At 37.7% G+C, this 15724-nt stretch overlaps 1 protein-coding gene across 10 annotated transcripts in view; it reads right to left on the bottom strand.

Moving 5' to 3' along the window:
- SHLD1 (shieldin complex subunit 1) overlaps positions 1 to 12758 on the bottom strand; it is a 46839-nt gene extending 34081 nt beyond the window's left edge. Inside the window, exons 1-3 of one of the 10 annotated variants that reach the window (XM_087918789.1) lie at positions 12659 to 12758; positions 9818 to 10017; positions 2761 to 2915 (exon numbers count right to left, since the gene is read on the bottom strand). The gene's annotated coding sequence lies outside the window, so the exon portion shown is untranslated. Of the gene's footprint in view, positions 1 to 2760; positions 2916 to 5645; positions 5785 to 9817; positions 10018 to 12543 lie in introns of those variants that run through there. The other 9 variants (XM_087918795.1, XM_087918811.1, XM_087918838.1 and 6 more) reach the window with 9 other exon arrangements.
- Positions 12759 to 15724: the final 2966 nt, after the last annotated feature.

Raw genomic sequence — 15724 nt, 5'->3', positions numbered from 1 at the left:
CAATCAAGTTTGGTGCGATTAACCTTGAGTTTGTATCTATTGTTTGCTCTTGTGTTGTTATGGTTGAAGCTGAAGTATTCATTGACAGGTAGGACATTGCAATGTATGATTTTATATACTATACTTAGATCGGACCGAAGGCGGCGTAGTTCTAGGTTTTCTAGGTCTAGAATTTTGAGTCTGGTGACATAAGGTATTCTGCAACGAGTAGAGGAGTGGAGAACTCTTCTTGTGAAATATTTCTGGACTATCTCAACTGTGTTAATATCAGATACGTAATGTGGGTTCCAGACTGAGAAGTAGTTTGTCGTGCACCACTGAATCAAAGGCTTTACAGAAGTCTATGTAGATTGTGTCTATTGCTTTGCCCTGATCGAGTTGTGTAGTCCATATGTTTTTGCAGTATAAGAGTTGCAGATTACATGATAGTTCTTTCCTGAAAGCAAATTGTTTATTAGAGAGTAGGTTGTTTGTGTCTAAGTGGAGGATAATGGATTGGTTAATAATTGATTCCATGACTTTACAGGTGACGCAGCATAAAGAGATTGGTCTGTAATTTTCAACTAGGCTGGGGTCTCCCTTTTTGAAGATGGGGATGACCGTGGCTTGTGACCATAGTTTTGGCAAGGAGCTGGTCCTGAAAGATTTTTCAAAGACTATGCTTAGAAGTTCGGCTATGGCAGTGGATAGCTTTTTAAAGAAGTAGGCACATATTTCATCCAATAGATAGAGATGGTTTTAGATTGCGTAGTGTTTTTTCAACATTGTCTTCTGTAAAATCGATATGTATTAGATCATTGTAGTTGTCTGTGGATCGACTAGGAAATACTGGGCATGATCCATTGCCGTTTACAAATACCGAGCCAAAGAATGTGTTAAAGAGGTTATCTTTAATAGTGTCATTGCAGTCTTTACCATTAGGTCCTTTCAGGGGTGGGATGAACCTTGAGTCTTTTAGTTTGTTGTTTACAAAATTGTAGAAAGCGTGGGTGGAATTGGTGCGTAGAAGGTTTTCTTCTTCTTTATTGTGATAATTGGTGCATTCATTTTTTATCTGGTGGCATAAATTTTTGTATTGGCTTTTGAAGTTGGCAACGTGACCAGATTTGTTTTTCTGCCAAAGTGATTTCTTTTTGGATTGAAGCTTCCTTATTGTTATGGGTATTTGTCTTTTCTGGTTTTGGGAGTTGTTAATTGGTACATATAGTTTGATGACTCTTTTGACTTCAAGTAAAAATATGTTGTAATGGTCTTCTATAGTATTGCATCTAGAGAACAGAAATTGCCAATCAAGGGATGAGAGATCGTTGTTTATAAGATCATAGGTGCCTTTTTTGAAGTTATAATTGGGGATTCCGTTGTTGTGATGATTTTTGTGTGGATGTATGTTGTGGTCACTGTTGGAAAAGGGTTCTTTAATTTGCATTCCGTAAATTGAATTCAAACTATTACAAAAGATGAAATCGAGGCAGTTGTTAAGTCTAGTGTTGTTGGTTACTAGTTGTTCTAGTCCCAGATTTGTTACTGCATTGTAGAAGTTTGTATGTGTGGGTTCAGTTGTACATTCATTAAGGGTCCAGTTAATATGAGGTAGATTGAAGTCACCAAGAAAGATAAAGGCGTGTGGGCAGGATGCTGTCCATGTTAGTAGTGTTATAACTTGTTTGCATGTTCGATGTCATAATCAGGGGCTCTGTGACATAGTAAGAACTGAAATGTGATATTTAAGGACAGTTCACAAACGATGGTCTCAGGAATAGCAAGCTCCTGTATAACTTGGATGTTTTTTAGATGTAGGGACTTTTTATAGAAGATAGCGACACCACCTCCTCTACGGATTTCACAATCTGATTGGTAAACACGATAGTATCTTACTGTGGTTATGGAGTCAGGGAGAGATGCCTTGAGCCATGTTTCATAGACAAATATAATGTCGAATTTAGCCATATTTAGTAAGAGGAGAAATTCAGGTATTTTATTTACAAGGCTTCTTGCATTGAGTAGCTTGCATTTAAGGCCAGTTCTGGTTGGAATAAGGTACTTAGGGGCGTGCATGCCTAGTTTTGAGTGATGTTGGATTGGATGGGGTGGGGTTGGATGCGGAGTTGTGGGTTGTGTGACTTTCTTTTGATGCAATCAGCTCTGTAGTCAATGTATAGGTCCTTTTCTCCATCGTCTAGACGGTTTTTGAGTTCTCTGCGGAGTTCATGGGAGCAGATTCTTTGCAGTATGGATAAGTATTGTATCTTAGTACATGCCTGTTTAGCTCTTTGTACATAAAATTGGGGTGGGGGGGGGAAGATTTTTCACTCAGGCTCCATAATGGCTTGAACCAATTCTGACTACAGTTTGCCATTTAAATACCTTTCATTACTGCATCAGCTTAAGATGGGCAAAACATTCTATGAGATCTATATACAATTTGAATATAGAATCATGGTTCTCATGCAAAATGTTAGTCTTAAACAATTTAATAACATTAGATTTTTATTTCCAAGAGGGAGAGAAGTCAGTCTATTAACAACCAACCAACCAAAGGAATACGAAGATAAATAACTGATAGTTCCTGATCTCAGACTTATGAACAAAAAGAAATAGCATAAGAGGAAAATATGGAGAAGATGAAAATAATACAGTATACTCAGGCATTAATTCTTAGCAGTATCACTTAGACCTATATACTGCTTCACAGTGCTTTACAGCCCCTTTCTAAGCGATTTGCAGATTGCCCCCAACAATCTGGATCCTCATTTTACCCACCTCGGAAGGATGAAAGGCTGAATCAACCTTGAGCCTGGTGAGATTCAAACTGCTGAATTGTAGGCAGCTGGCAGTCAGAAATAATCTATAGTACTGAATTCTAAACCACTGCGCCACCTTGGCTCTTAGTTGTAAATATCATATGGGTATTCAATCTAATAAGAAAGGAAGAAACAAACTTTTTGCAATGGCTCTTTTGTGATCAATGTAATTTTATAATTGGTCTTCCTAGAAAGCGCTCTCTAATTGCTACTCTAATTCATAATCTTAATTTGTTCCATATATTTTTTTCTAAAATCTGTATGAAATCTAGTGACCCTCTGGTGAAGTTTGGGAGGGTGGGAAGAATAGCTTCTTTGTTATAAAGCAAAAGTCTTGTGGTGGCTGTGATGGTTTCCAATAAATTTATGACTACAAGGTGTGATGATTAATTTATAAAGCGTTCTAGGGCTTGGTACTTCGGTACTGCAGGATTACCTCCCTCAAGATAGAACCAACCAATCCAGTGTGTTTTGTCCTAAGCTGGAAGGGTAAAAATCTCATAAATGTGAAATTAGGGGAGAGGGAATCAAAACCCTGTTTCTTAGCTCATGCTCCAGCCTAATGGAGTGGCATTCCCCCAGAGATCATCTTCTTTAAGGCTAATCGGGAAGTTATAACTGAACTTTCCAACAGAGGAAAGATTCAATATTTATCTTTTCGATGAATAAATTTCAAAGGCAAAAAAATCCGAGAGCACCTTTAAAAGTAACCCATTAAAAGTGCATCAGAGATAAAGCTTGATTCCATCTAGCTAAATTTAAACTAATATTAAAAAAAAAAACCCATAGGAAGTGTTTAAGAAGGAAGATTGAAAAGATTGTATAAGGAGCAGCAAAAAATCCTTGGAAGAAAGTGTTTTTTTATTTTATTAATCTTTATTATATTAAATTTCCTACCACTAAAACCTAGTTGGAGCAGCAATTATCATCATTTGTGGGCAAAGGATTTCATGCAATGTCACCATGACTCTCATCAGTGAGATATTTTAATGGTTGTCCTAAAAATACAAATCAAATCTTTACAGCTATCAACAGATGGTCTCATTAGATGAACACTGTTCTCTTTCCAGGAATACAGATCTATTGCTAACAGTTGAGGATGTGTTCCTCTCATGTATTACGTCTGAATTACTCACTTGTTTGGATATGCAGGAATACAGTATATGGGTCCTCAGCACAATATAAGTGGATATTTTCCTTTTCAACATTCTAGGTTTTTCATTTTATTCTGTACATGTACTGTGAATACTCCTGGTTTTCCACCTTCTTTTTATGATCAGTATTCCATCACCAATGAGCATATCTAGTCCCAAGTGGCCTATTCTTAAAAACTTTCTTTCCCCTTAAAGAACTACTATTCTTCTTCAGGTAATAGCACTCCCCGACCTACTGATTACAAAATAGAAGGGAATACTTTATTTGGCCAAGGGTGATTAGACACACAAGGAATTCATCTCGGGTGCAGAAGCTCTCATTACACATGTAAAACAACGGAGCAATCATAATAATGATACCAATAAGAGAAGCTAGTAGAAAGATGAGAAGGATAATAATACAATCATACCACATTGGCAAATATACTGTAGTTAGACATAAGACGGTGCGGTGGGAATTGGGTGTTCAGCAGAGTGATGGCACAAAAGAAAAAACTGTATCTGTATCTAGTTATTTTGTCACGCAATGCCCTGTAGTGACGTCCCTGAGAGGAATTGAAAATGACACACTCAATAATTCCTCTATCAAGAGCTCCTGAAGCATTCTGAACTTTCTGAGTTGATGCAGGAAGAACGTGCTTTGCTTTGAATGTCTTTTTAATGATAGGTCTAATGTCAGATGTCCATGTCAAATCCTGGGAGATTATAGAATCCCAAAACTTGAAGGACTCTACTGTTGATACTGTGCTGTCTAATATAGGAAGAGGTGGTAGAATAGGAGGTCTCCTAAAATCTACTCTATTCTCAATAGTTTAAGTGTGTTCAGCTCGAAATTGTTCTGGCTACACTACAGTGCCAATTGTTCGATCTCTTGCCTATATGCAGAGTCATCACCATCTCGAATGAGGCCAATGGCTGTTGTATCTGTTGATTAGACCTTAATGTATCATGTTGCGTAATTGTTGGACTGTTGACTGGGCCTTAATTTAACATTTCGTTTTACTTCTATACCACCAAAGCTGTATAATACTTGGCAGTTCACAATCCTAAGAACATAACAATGTTTAAAAGTTACAACAAAAATTCAACCTATACCCTTAAATAGTGATAGACATCATGCAGAGGTGTATTACAGGTAATCCTCAACTTATGATAATTGAGCCCAAAATTTCTGTTAAGTGAGACATTTGTTAAGTGACTTTTACCCCATTTTACGACCTTTCTTGCCACAATTGTTAAGTGAATCACTGCAGTTGATTAACTAATAACCTAGTGAAGTGAATCTTGCTTGCCTGTTGACTTTGCTTAGAAGAATCAACATTTCACTTCCACCCCAAAAGGCATTGGAATACAGGTGACACGTGGCTGTAACTACTTTTATCTGCCAGAATCAGGCTGCTGCATTGCACTGCATTGTAGTTTTTAAGTGGTGTCCAAAATTGTGATGTAATGGGCTTTCTTAGTCTTGGTGAGAAAAAGTGCTGAACATATTTGAAAAAAATTATATGTAACTTTATGTAGGAGGAGACTTCATATTTCAATGTACTTTTAAATTGAAATTATGTGTTCATGTGATAAGCGATCCCAATATTGTACTCAAAAGCTATCTTTGGTCACCAACTGGATTTTTTTTTACAACTTTTATGACACTTATGTTTCCCACTCTTTTTATAGAATGCTGCTGACTTACTCTTCTTCGCATGATACTCAGTCATTAACTTCATATTATCTATTTTCATGTTACAGCAAGATCTGATTACCAGATCTGCAGAGCAAAGGCGAAGGTCAAGGTCAAAATCCTTGCGAGAACCACTTCCATATAAAAGGGCCTGGAAGAGGGAAAAACCAAACTGTTCTTTCTGGATGAAGAAGGATACTCTTTATGTTCTGGCAAATGAACTTCTAGAAAGAGACCGAGATCCCATTTTTCAATGAGACACAATAGTGCTGGGAAAAACAACTGATAAATTGTGCTCATTCAGGCCAAACAGAATTTGGATTTATCACTCAGAGATTAAAAGGGATATCAGGAATCCTAGAGTTTAACCATTTGTCAACCCTTAAGCTTCAGTACTTACCTAGTTTGTCATTTTTAATTTAAATGCATTACAAGGTTTGAATGATGAAAGCATTTGTAAATAAATGCAATAAGCTAACTGACTTGTTTACATCCTGACCATTTGCCCTTTCAATTATTTCTAGCCATTAAAGTAAATGGAACAGGAATAGAAGAAGCAAAACAAGCAACAATTAAAAAAAAACTCAGCCCAAATGTTTATCTGGGGTTAGCAAGCGGATGAGTTGGAAGAAGCCTAAATGAGAGTTGATGATCTAAAAGGGCCCCTCGTGTGACATTGCAAAGATCACTCTGACATTTCAACAATCTCTCTGGGCAACAGCCAAGTAGAAGCGTATTAGCTGCATGCTTTAACAGCTGTCATACAAGCAGCCCTTCTAAGAAATGTAGTCACCTTCATTAGAATGAAATAAACAAAATGAATAAAACTTTCCTTTCTGAAGCATTTGCAAATCTCACATCAAAATATGACCATCAAAAACAAATCCATCAAAAATATGAGCATCAAAACAAACGTACTGTTTATCAACTAAAGACAGGTGCACTGGTTATTTTAAAAAGACCCTTATTTTCTAAAAGAAACAATGAGGTGCATTGCCACAGCCCCTACAAAGAAAAGAATAATCCATTGTTTCAGCTACAGCTTATAACCATGATGGCGAACCTATGGCACACTTGTCACAGGTGGCACACAGAGCCATTTGTGCGGGCACACAAGCCCTAGTCAAGCTTAACTGTACTGCGCATGAGCACGCCTCCCAGTTGATTTTTGACCTGTTTGAGGCCATTTTCGCCCTCCTGGAGGCTCGAGGGAAGCCTCTTCAGCCTCAGGAGGCTGAAAAATGGGCCTTCCGGAAATACCGGAAGTGCCAAAACCGGCCTGTTTTCAGTCTCCCGAGGCTTCCCTTGAGCCTTCAGGAGGGTGTAAATGGCCTCAAACGGGCCAAAAATCAGTTGAGAGGTGCGCGCATGCACAGTGCAGGTAAGGGGGCAGGGCAGGGGTGTTGCGCACCCATGCACAGGGTGCGGGGCGCATTGCATTGTGGGTGCCAGCACACACACACGTTTGCACTATTGTGTGCATGAGCACTTTCGGCACACCACAACAAAAAGGTTTGCCATCACTGACTTATAAAAAGCAGGCTCACAGCAGTAATACAAAAATTGAGAGTTTATCCATTACATCAGGGGTCCCCAACCACCGGTCCGTGGAACAATTTCTACCGGGCCGCCGGTTTGCTGGGCGCCGCAATCTTGTTTTGATGAAAAAGTGCTTCTGGTGAGCTTTTCCAGGTAGAAAGCGGTGTTTGGGTGCTGAAAGAATCCTCGCGCCTTAGTTTCATGGGGGGGGGGGCGGCTTCGAACAAAACTAAGGCGCGAGGATTCTTTCAGCACGCATGGCAAGGTGAGCCGAGTGACCGTCCCGAAGCCCATCGACACAGGTACAAAGGAGGAGTTGAAGGTGGTGGGGAGAAGCGGGGGACAGCTGGCTGGCCAATCGCTCAGCTTGCCTTGCCATGCATGCTAATGCCGGTACCGGGCCGCGGATGATTTTGTGATGCCGGTACCGGGCCGCGGCACAAAAAAGGTTGGGGACCACTGCATTACATTAATGAAGTGTCCTGTATAATAAAGTATAAAACTTTTTAGGCTATGAAACTTGATAGTTAAAAAAAAACAAATAAGAGTACCAGAACTACTAGCTGATAAATGAATTCTTGTTATTTTTTTACCTTTAGTCTATCATGGAAGCCCATTAAATTCTCATTGAATCTTGGGGTTCTGCAGAACACAATTTTAAAAGCCCGACTCCATAGCAGATAACATGCCTAACTAGCCAACTCACAGTTTAATAACAGCAGCTCATTAGTTTGGCTACATATGAAGGTATGAGGAGATAGAGCTAGATTTTTTTCCCGTAAACAATATCCTGTGTTCCATAGTGAAATAAAAGAAACAAGTAATAAAAATACATTAAATGAAGACAATAATGCCTCCAGTTCTAAAACCTTCAACACTGCTAATAGCTGTGAACATGTTATAAGCAGGAATCACTCATATTAGAAAGAAAAGTTCTGTTTTCTTATGACAGTCTTCAATCAAGCTTTACTAATCATAAACCCTATGTATCTGACTTCCATATAATTTACAACCAGTTTTCCCAAGGAAAAAAGATAATTAAAGTAATTGGAGGCTTTTTAAAATAGGCATTCAAAGACAAAATCATAAAATAAAACCATGGTCTGCTTTAAACATAGTTTGTTTTAACCGTCCAATGGAGGTCTGATTGCTATTATCAAATTAAGCTATAAACCATGACTCATACACTGCTCTATATCAAAGACAATACAAACCACATTGCCTAGAGACCATGAAGGGTTAATTCAGCCAAAGCCTCTTCTTGGCATTCATGAGACAATCCCTCATACTATACATTCTTGTTCACACATACACTGAAGCCTAGATCAGTACAAATGGTGATAACAGGCATGGGAATATTGATCTTTTTCATCCAGAACTACTAACTCTCTCTTTATTTTAAGGTGGCATTAAATGAACTGTACATTTCTCCTCCCTCAGCTTTACTGCTCAAGAAATTAGAGAGGGTCCTTTCTGAGATATTTGACATGTACACACACACATCCTTCCTTCTGTGGGTTCAGCTGCCTCTTATCTGACAATTGCCTAGTCTGTGGCTCTTCGTCTTCTCTCAAGGTCATTCCCACATATTATTACACAGCCTGACCACCTCCATTAAACCATTCTACAGATGTGAACTACAATGAGATCCACTGTACTAGACTTGAATCTGCTCTAATTGGCATTAAGCCTAGAAATGAGAAGCAGATACATGAGTTTGTCCACGAAAAATAATATCTCCCCAAAGCGATTTTGATAGAAAAAGTAGCTCAAGGAGAAAGGGTTAAGCTTAAGGGTTCTTACCAATTTGCAGTCAAAATAGTTATTATTTCAGAAAATTACATTCAGGAAACAGGGCAGGCAATATCATTGATCCATTCATTTCTCAGAATCTAATTTGGTCTGGTCATAAAAAATGCATACTCTGTTGAACTTCCTTCTAAATTTAAGAAATGGAGCAAGAGGACTCCATCAAGCTAACAAAATTCAAATTTTCAGTTCATTATGTGCCTCAGGCCTGGGTTTATAACTAAGATGGAGTCTCATTTAGCGTTTTAAAAATTGACAGTTTTGTTGCCATTATTCTTTCCGCTGCTAAAGATAAAGATGTTAAGATAAACATAATCCAATTCTTGGAAGCTCCTCGTGGTTTTAATAAATGCCTAAATGTTTGAATGAATGCATGCATAAGCTAATAAATATTATTTAGGCAAAGCCAGATTAAGGCCAATTGATGTCCTAAATTGAAGCCCAAAATGGTGTCCTCGGATGAAAGAAAACTCTAGTGCCATGAAACAAATGTGATATTAGACAACACCTTCCAATGAAATTTAGTCACTTACCATGCCAATGTTTTTAACATTACAGATTAAAGTTGAACATGACAGATAAGGACAATTACCAAAAAAATATTGATTAAAGTCAAACAGCAGTCAAAACATAAGGGGCATGACAGCTAGGGGAAAACATTCTATATTACTCCCTTGCCTCGGTGACCTAAGCAAGTGCTTATTTTGCTTGACATTTAATCCAAGGCTGTTTTGGGGCTAGCAAGATAATTCCTACAGAATCACATATTAGTAACTGTATTCCCAATGTGGTGACATAGTGGTTAGAATGTAATATTGCAGGCAAACTATACCCACAGTCAGAAGTTCAGTCTTGATGGGGTTCAAGGTTGACTCAGCCTTCCACCCTTCTGAGGTCAGTAAAATGAGTACCTAGATTGTTGGCGGCAATTGGCTGACTCTATAAATTGCTCAGAGAATACTGTAAAGCAGGGGTCTCCAACCTTGCAACTTTAAGACTTGTGGACTTCAACTTCCAGAGTTCCTCAGCCAGAGTCCTGTAAAGCACCATAGAGCGGTATAAGTGTTATTGCTATTACTATGTAAAGGATCGTTACAGTTTCCCAAACGTGATAATCATTACAGCATCTCTCTGTAAAATTTCAGAAGTTAAAAAAAAAACTTTTTTGTGTTTTCGAGTTAATGTTGACTCCTGCCTGCATAAATACCTGCAGGGTTTTCCAGAAGTGATTTGCCACTATCTTTTTCCTAGGACTAAGATCGACGGAGTATCCCAAGATCAGATGGGAACCCATGACCTCTCACTTTTTAACCTGATGCCTTAACCACTACATCAGGGGTCCCCAAACTTGGCAACTTTAAGACTTGTGGACTTCAACTCCCAGAATTCTCTAGCCAGCATAGCTGGTTAGAGAATTCTGGGAGTTGAAGTCCACAAGTCTTAAAATTGCCAAGTTTGGAAACCTCTGCACCACATCAAAGTGGCTCTGTAAATTAGCAGAAATCCCAATCTTGTAATTTGAGTTGGATAAGTAGACCCTAAGATCTAGAACAGTTGAGTAACATGAATTCCCTTCAGCATTAGACTTTGTGGCCAATAATGAAGCATGATATTAGTTGCAGTTCAACCCTGAAAGGCCGTGCATAATTCTCAAGCAGGAATAAGGAATAGATTTGTTTCAAATTTCATTTGCAATCAATCCATCATGTGTTTGGCTATCATATTGCTTCTCATGATTTTTCAGGCTAAGCATATCCAGTTCCTTAAAACTTTCCATGTACACATATCTGGTATCTCATTACCTACATTGTCACCCATTTCCTGATTATGTTCACTAAAACATGGCACATCAAGAAAGCCACAGGAAAGGCCTAACCAAAACAGAATAGATTACTCCCATTAGAATAATGTGCACTGTGTGCTGTTTTCATTATTAGGAAAATTTATATGGCTGCCCAACTCACGGTGATTAGGGACAGCTTACACATAGACTTAGTTCAGAGAATCAGACTCCAGAAAAACAATGCAAACAAAAATGAGCATAAACATCTAACAAATAAATCCTCTTTTGTGACCTTCTGACGAGCAAAATCAATGGTGAAACCAGATTAATTTAACAACTGTATTACTAATTTAACAACCACAGCAATTCACTTAACTGTGGGGGAAAAGTAAAATGGGGCATGACTCACTTAATAACTGTCATGTGTAGCAACAAAATTTTGGGGCTTAATTGTAATAACACATTGAGCACTACGTATATTAAAATCCCATTAATCATGAGAAACTGTAACAGCAATGAAAACTTCCATTTTAAATTTTAACATAAGTGCAGGTAGTCTTCAACTTACAACCACAACTGAGGCCAAAATTTATGTCATTGAGTTTTGCCCTATTTTATGATTTTGCAGTTGTTAAATTAGTAATATGGTTGTTAAGTGAATCTGGTTTCACCATTGATTTTGCTTATCAGAAGCTCACAAAAGCTCACATGACTCTAGGACACTGAAGTTGTAATAAATATGTGTCAGCTGCCAAGCATCTGAATTTTATTCACGTGACCATGGGGATGGTGCAGTGGTCTTTAAGTATGAAAAATATTGATTAATCCCTTTTTTTCAAGTGCCACTATAACTTCAAATGGTCACTAAATGAACTGTTGTAAGTCAAGGACTACCTGAATAAATTTTGGAACAAGCAGCAATGGCCATAAGTGTTTACAATGGTCATAAGTCACTTCTTTCAACACCGTTATAACTTCGGCCAGTAAACGAACTGTTGTAAAATCAAGGACTACCTGTATTGATAAACATAACCCACACTATTTGGATCCTCCTTAATTTTTAAAAGCTGGAAGGGATCCAGAGTGAAAAAATGTTGGGAAAAAAAAAGCATATTGAGGTTACACAGGCAAAGGAACTTCATATTCCCACACCTGGCAATCTAAATATGAATTATATGTCTCTCAGGGAGCAATCTAAGATTAGAGCAGCCTCTCTTCCCCTACAGCTGAGCAAAGAAACTGCAATTAGTTCAGAGTAGCCTGTTAAGTCTCTAGCAGGACTAATCTTCGCCAGGGTTTCCCCATCCCTGCAATTTTCACTATTCCTAATCCGAATTGCTTTTTTTTTTTTTAAGAGGTTCTTGGGATGGGTAATAATTTCAGGACGAAAAGGATGGAGGCCGTTTAAGAATAGAATAGAGAAGAGAAGAGAAGAGAAGAGAATAGGAATTCTTTATTGGCCAAGTGTGATTGGACACACAAGGAATTTGTTTTGTTTTGGTGCAAATGCTCTCAATGTTCATAAAAAGAAAAAGGAAAAAATACATTCGTCAAGAATCGTAGGTATAACACTTAATAGTAGTCAAAGGGTACAAATAAGCAATCAAATCATACCAGGAAACACAATAAGCGATCAAATCAAATCATACTAGTAAACAGTCAATTAAAAAAATCATAAGGATACAAGCAACAAAGTTACATCCATGCAGTCATAAGTGGGAGGAGATGGTTGGAAGGAAGGATGAGAAGATGGAAAGTAGTAGTAATAGAAATGCAGACTTAGTAAATAGGAAGCCGAAGTGGCTTAATACGGGGAAGTTTGTGCAAAAGTCCTCCCTCACTCCACCCCCCACGGGTCAAGGGATTAACCCAACATCTACTAGGGAAGCCCTACCACGCTTTCTCCCCAGAGCCTCGAAGCGAATTCGCAGCACAAACGGGGACACATCAACCAGTTTCAAAGCCAGGCGCTGCTTCCGCTTCTAAGGAAGTCTGGTTTACCGGAAGCGCCCCAAGTCCGCAAGCACGTGAGAACGAGACAGAAAACGGGGTAGCGGGGTGGGGGACGGACAACTACACCAGAGAGGTTATTTTTTGCTAGTTCTGGTTCTTTCGCTCGTAAGGCGTATCAATAAGCTTTGTATGAAATCCCATCCTCCACATTTCCTCTTACAAATTCCCAAGCCGAACCAAAAAAAAAAAAAGCAAACAGTCGTGGGAGGGGTGGGTAGAAGGTCGAGATGCTGCTTTAAAATGTAGAACGACTAAAACGTGTGCAATAATGCCTCCTTAAGGTATTTAGGAAACTGGGGGAAATGGTCTATTTCTGAAGATGGAAATGAGGGAAGTGGTGGAAATGACTCTATTTCGGCCATCTTGGTTGCGGGCAAAAAAAAAGGAAGTGAGAATTACATTTTTTCCCCCTAAAGTGCTAGAATTATTAGAGTGCCATTATCCTATTTCTTTACTCTTTTTTTCAGGAAAGCTTTATTCCCTGGTAATTAGGGTGACCATATGTGCTTTATTATAAAGGACAGTCCTTTAAATGTTACACACTATTTAATTTTAGATATTTTTATTAGAATATGTACAGTATTTTTATATTGGTTTTGTTCTTCAATTTTCCTTTGTATCGCAGTTACAAACATAAACATTTTTTAAAATTCTTCTGGACCTCTTTCAGATTTTGTCTTTTTTCAGGTTTGGCTTTTAGTTTTTTTCCCAAGAAAACGTGATCACTGTGTTGATAATGCACACCACCTTGAAGAAATAAATAGGGTAGTCTAGTAAACTGTACCAAAAAGGACTTTGGACTCTTCTGGCATGCTTTTTCCTGTTTTGTTTTAATATATATTGCTGTTTGTATTCTGCCCAGTGACTTGAGCAACCTCTACTTGTCCCATGTGATACAATTTCTTTTTTTCCCCAAATTTTTTTATTATTTTTTAAAAAACAAACGTATACAAACAAAACAAAACATGAAAAATATAAAACATCTTTTCTGAAAGCGACTTGATCCCGGGTTACATCTCTTTGTACAGACATAAATTCAAGTTCATGCTCACTTTTATATACCATTCCATATCTTATTACCATTCTACATTTTTTATATAGCTTCTCCCCTCTTTTCACTCTCTTAATTCTATTTTATTTATTTCATCTTAATTTAAATCATTATACTTATACCATTTCAGCTATTATCTTTTCTCATTAACACAAAATTTCTCCTGTTATCACTGATTGGAGTATGACGCCTTTATATCTTTCCCCTAAACACTTAATATAATACATAACTCATTCGGATTCTGCTTAGTACATTCTAAAGCTATTTTAAGAAAAGAAAAAATTATATAATATAATTGAAACAACAATCCATGCCAATTGAACTCTATCGTTAAAATTAATATTCATTTAAATCTTAAACATTTTACACATTCCTTTTCAAATAGGTATCATGCTTCTATGGGAACAGTTATAAATTTTGTGTAGTTACTTCCACCCCATTTCACTTATATTTTAAAACATTATGTAATTAAAATGTTCCCATTCCTTCTTAATTCAATTCTCTCAAATTTCATTTCATTTATTTTGTTCAAGAAAAAAAGTTTCACAGAATTACATTGAATATTTTATCCCATTTTATAATCATATGTTATTCCAATTTTCTAACATTATTTCTAATACAAATACAACAATACAGTCTTATGTACCTTTGCAGGATCTCTTTTTCAGTTATATTTTAACCCATTATCTCTAAATAAATCCTGTTTCTTTACATCTTGTTTCATACCTTTGTAGCTTCTCTTCCTTCCTTCCTCCCTTGCTTCTTCACTGCCCTTTTTACCCCCTTGTCTCTCCATCTCCATTTCCCTCTTCTGTATTCCTCTTTTCTGTTGATTTCTGACATTATATCCACTTTTCACCTTATTTTTCCCTTTTTTGGTTGTTTTTTTAGGTCTTAAATTCTCCATTCTCTTTCCCCCCTTTCCCCTTCCCCAAATAAAGTTACGTGTTCATTAAAGATGGCTTCTTCTTTGTCCCAATCTTCTTGTTCTTGTAGTTTCTTATAAGTAGAAATTGCCATTTCTAAAAAATGAAAAACAGAGCCAAAAGAACCCTTCCCTTCTTGTTCCTCTTCTTTATATTTTTTAAATTCCATTTTCAGTTCATCCACAAGTGATGCCATTGTAAAAAAAAATTTATAACAACCACTCAAGTGTTTTTAATCATTGAAATATAACTTCCAAGAGTCCCAGAATCACCAAGCAGTCCAAATACACACAAGCTGTTTCATTTAACACTTTCTTCTTTTTTCACTTTCTCTTCCTGGGGTTACAATTCAATTACAAAGTTCCAATTAAAATGTATCTTTTAGAAGCCTTGTTACAATTTAACTTTAGATTCTTTTAAATTCCAAGTAGTCTCTAGCCAAATCTTACTCTTATTCTTTTCCTCTCCCTTCCCACTTACAGCAAAAAAAAGTTTTTTCAGTGATCAGAAATCTTTATTGTCCTCTTGGCTTTGATTTTCCAGTTTAATTACCTGCTGATGCCAAAGCGGGTTTTTCCGATTTCTCATTCATCTGCTGTCATCGTAAGGAAGGAGATTGAGAAAAAACAAATTTTCCCTTTTCACTTTCATTCGCTGCTTCCGGATCTTTTTTGGGAGCGATGTATCTTTTTTAAAAAAATTTAAATTCCAGGGTATCTTGAATGTTGCTTCTTATCCCAGTCAGCCAAACTTTCACTTCTTAGCTTCCTCCTGCACATTTTTTTCCGGATGAGTGCTTCTTTGTGGCGGCCATTTCTGACCGCCACTCTACCACCTTCGGAAAAGGGAGTTAAGCCAGCTGAGGAGGGGAGGTGCGGCTCCCCTCAAACCCTGCCGGGTCTCCCCTATCTTTGACCACCTCTACGGGGTGGCTTAGCCCCGAAGCCGGCTGGCTCGGGGCACTCCAGTG

The sequence above is a fragment of the Pseudonaja textilis genome, chromosome 1 (assembly GCF_049901715.1).
Source record: "Pseudonaja textilis isolate UNSWEBS1 chromosome 1, rPseTex1.2, whole genome shotgun sequence".
Taxonomy (NCBI): domain Eukaryota; kingdom Metazoa; phylum Chordata; class Lepidosauria; order Squamata; family Elapidae; genus Pseudonaja; species Pseudonaja textilis.
Note: the sequence above shows the minus strand (reverse complement) of the source record. Positions and strands in the feature narration are given on the sequence as shown.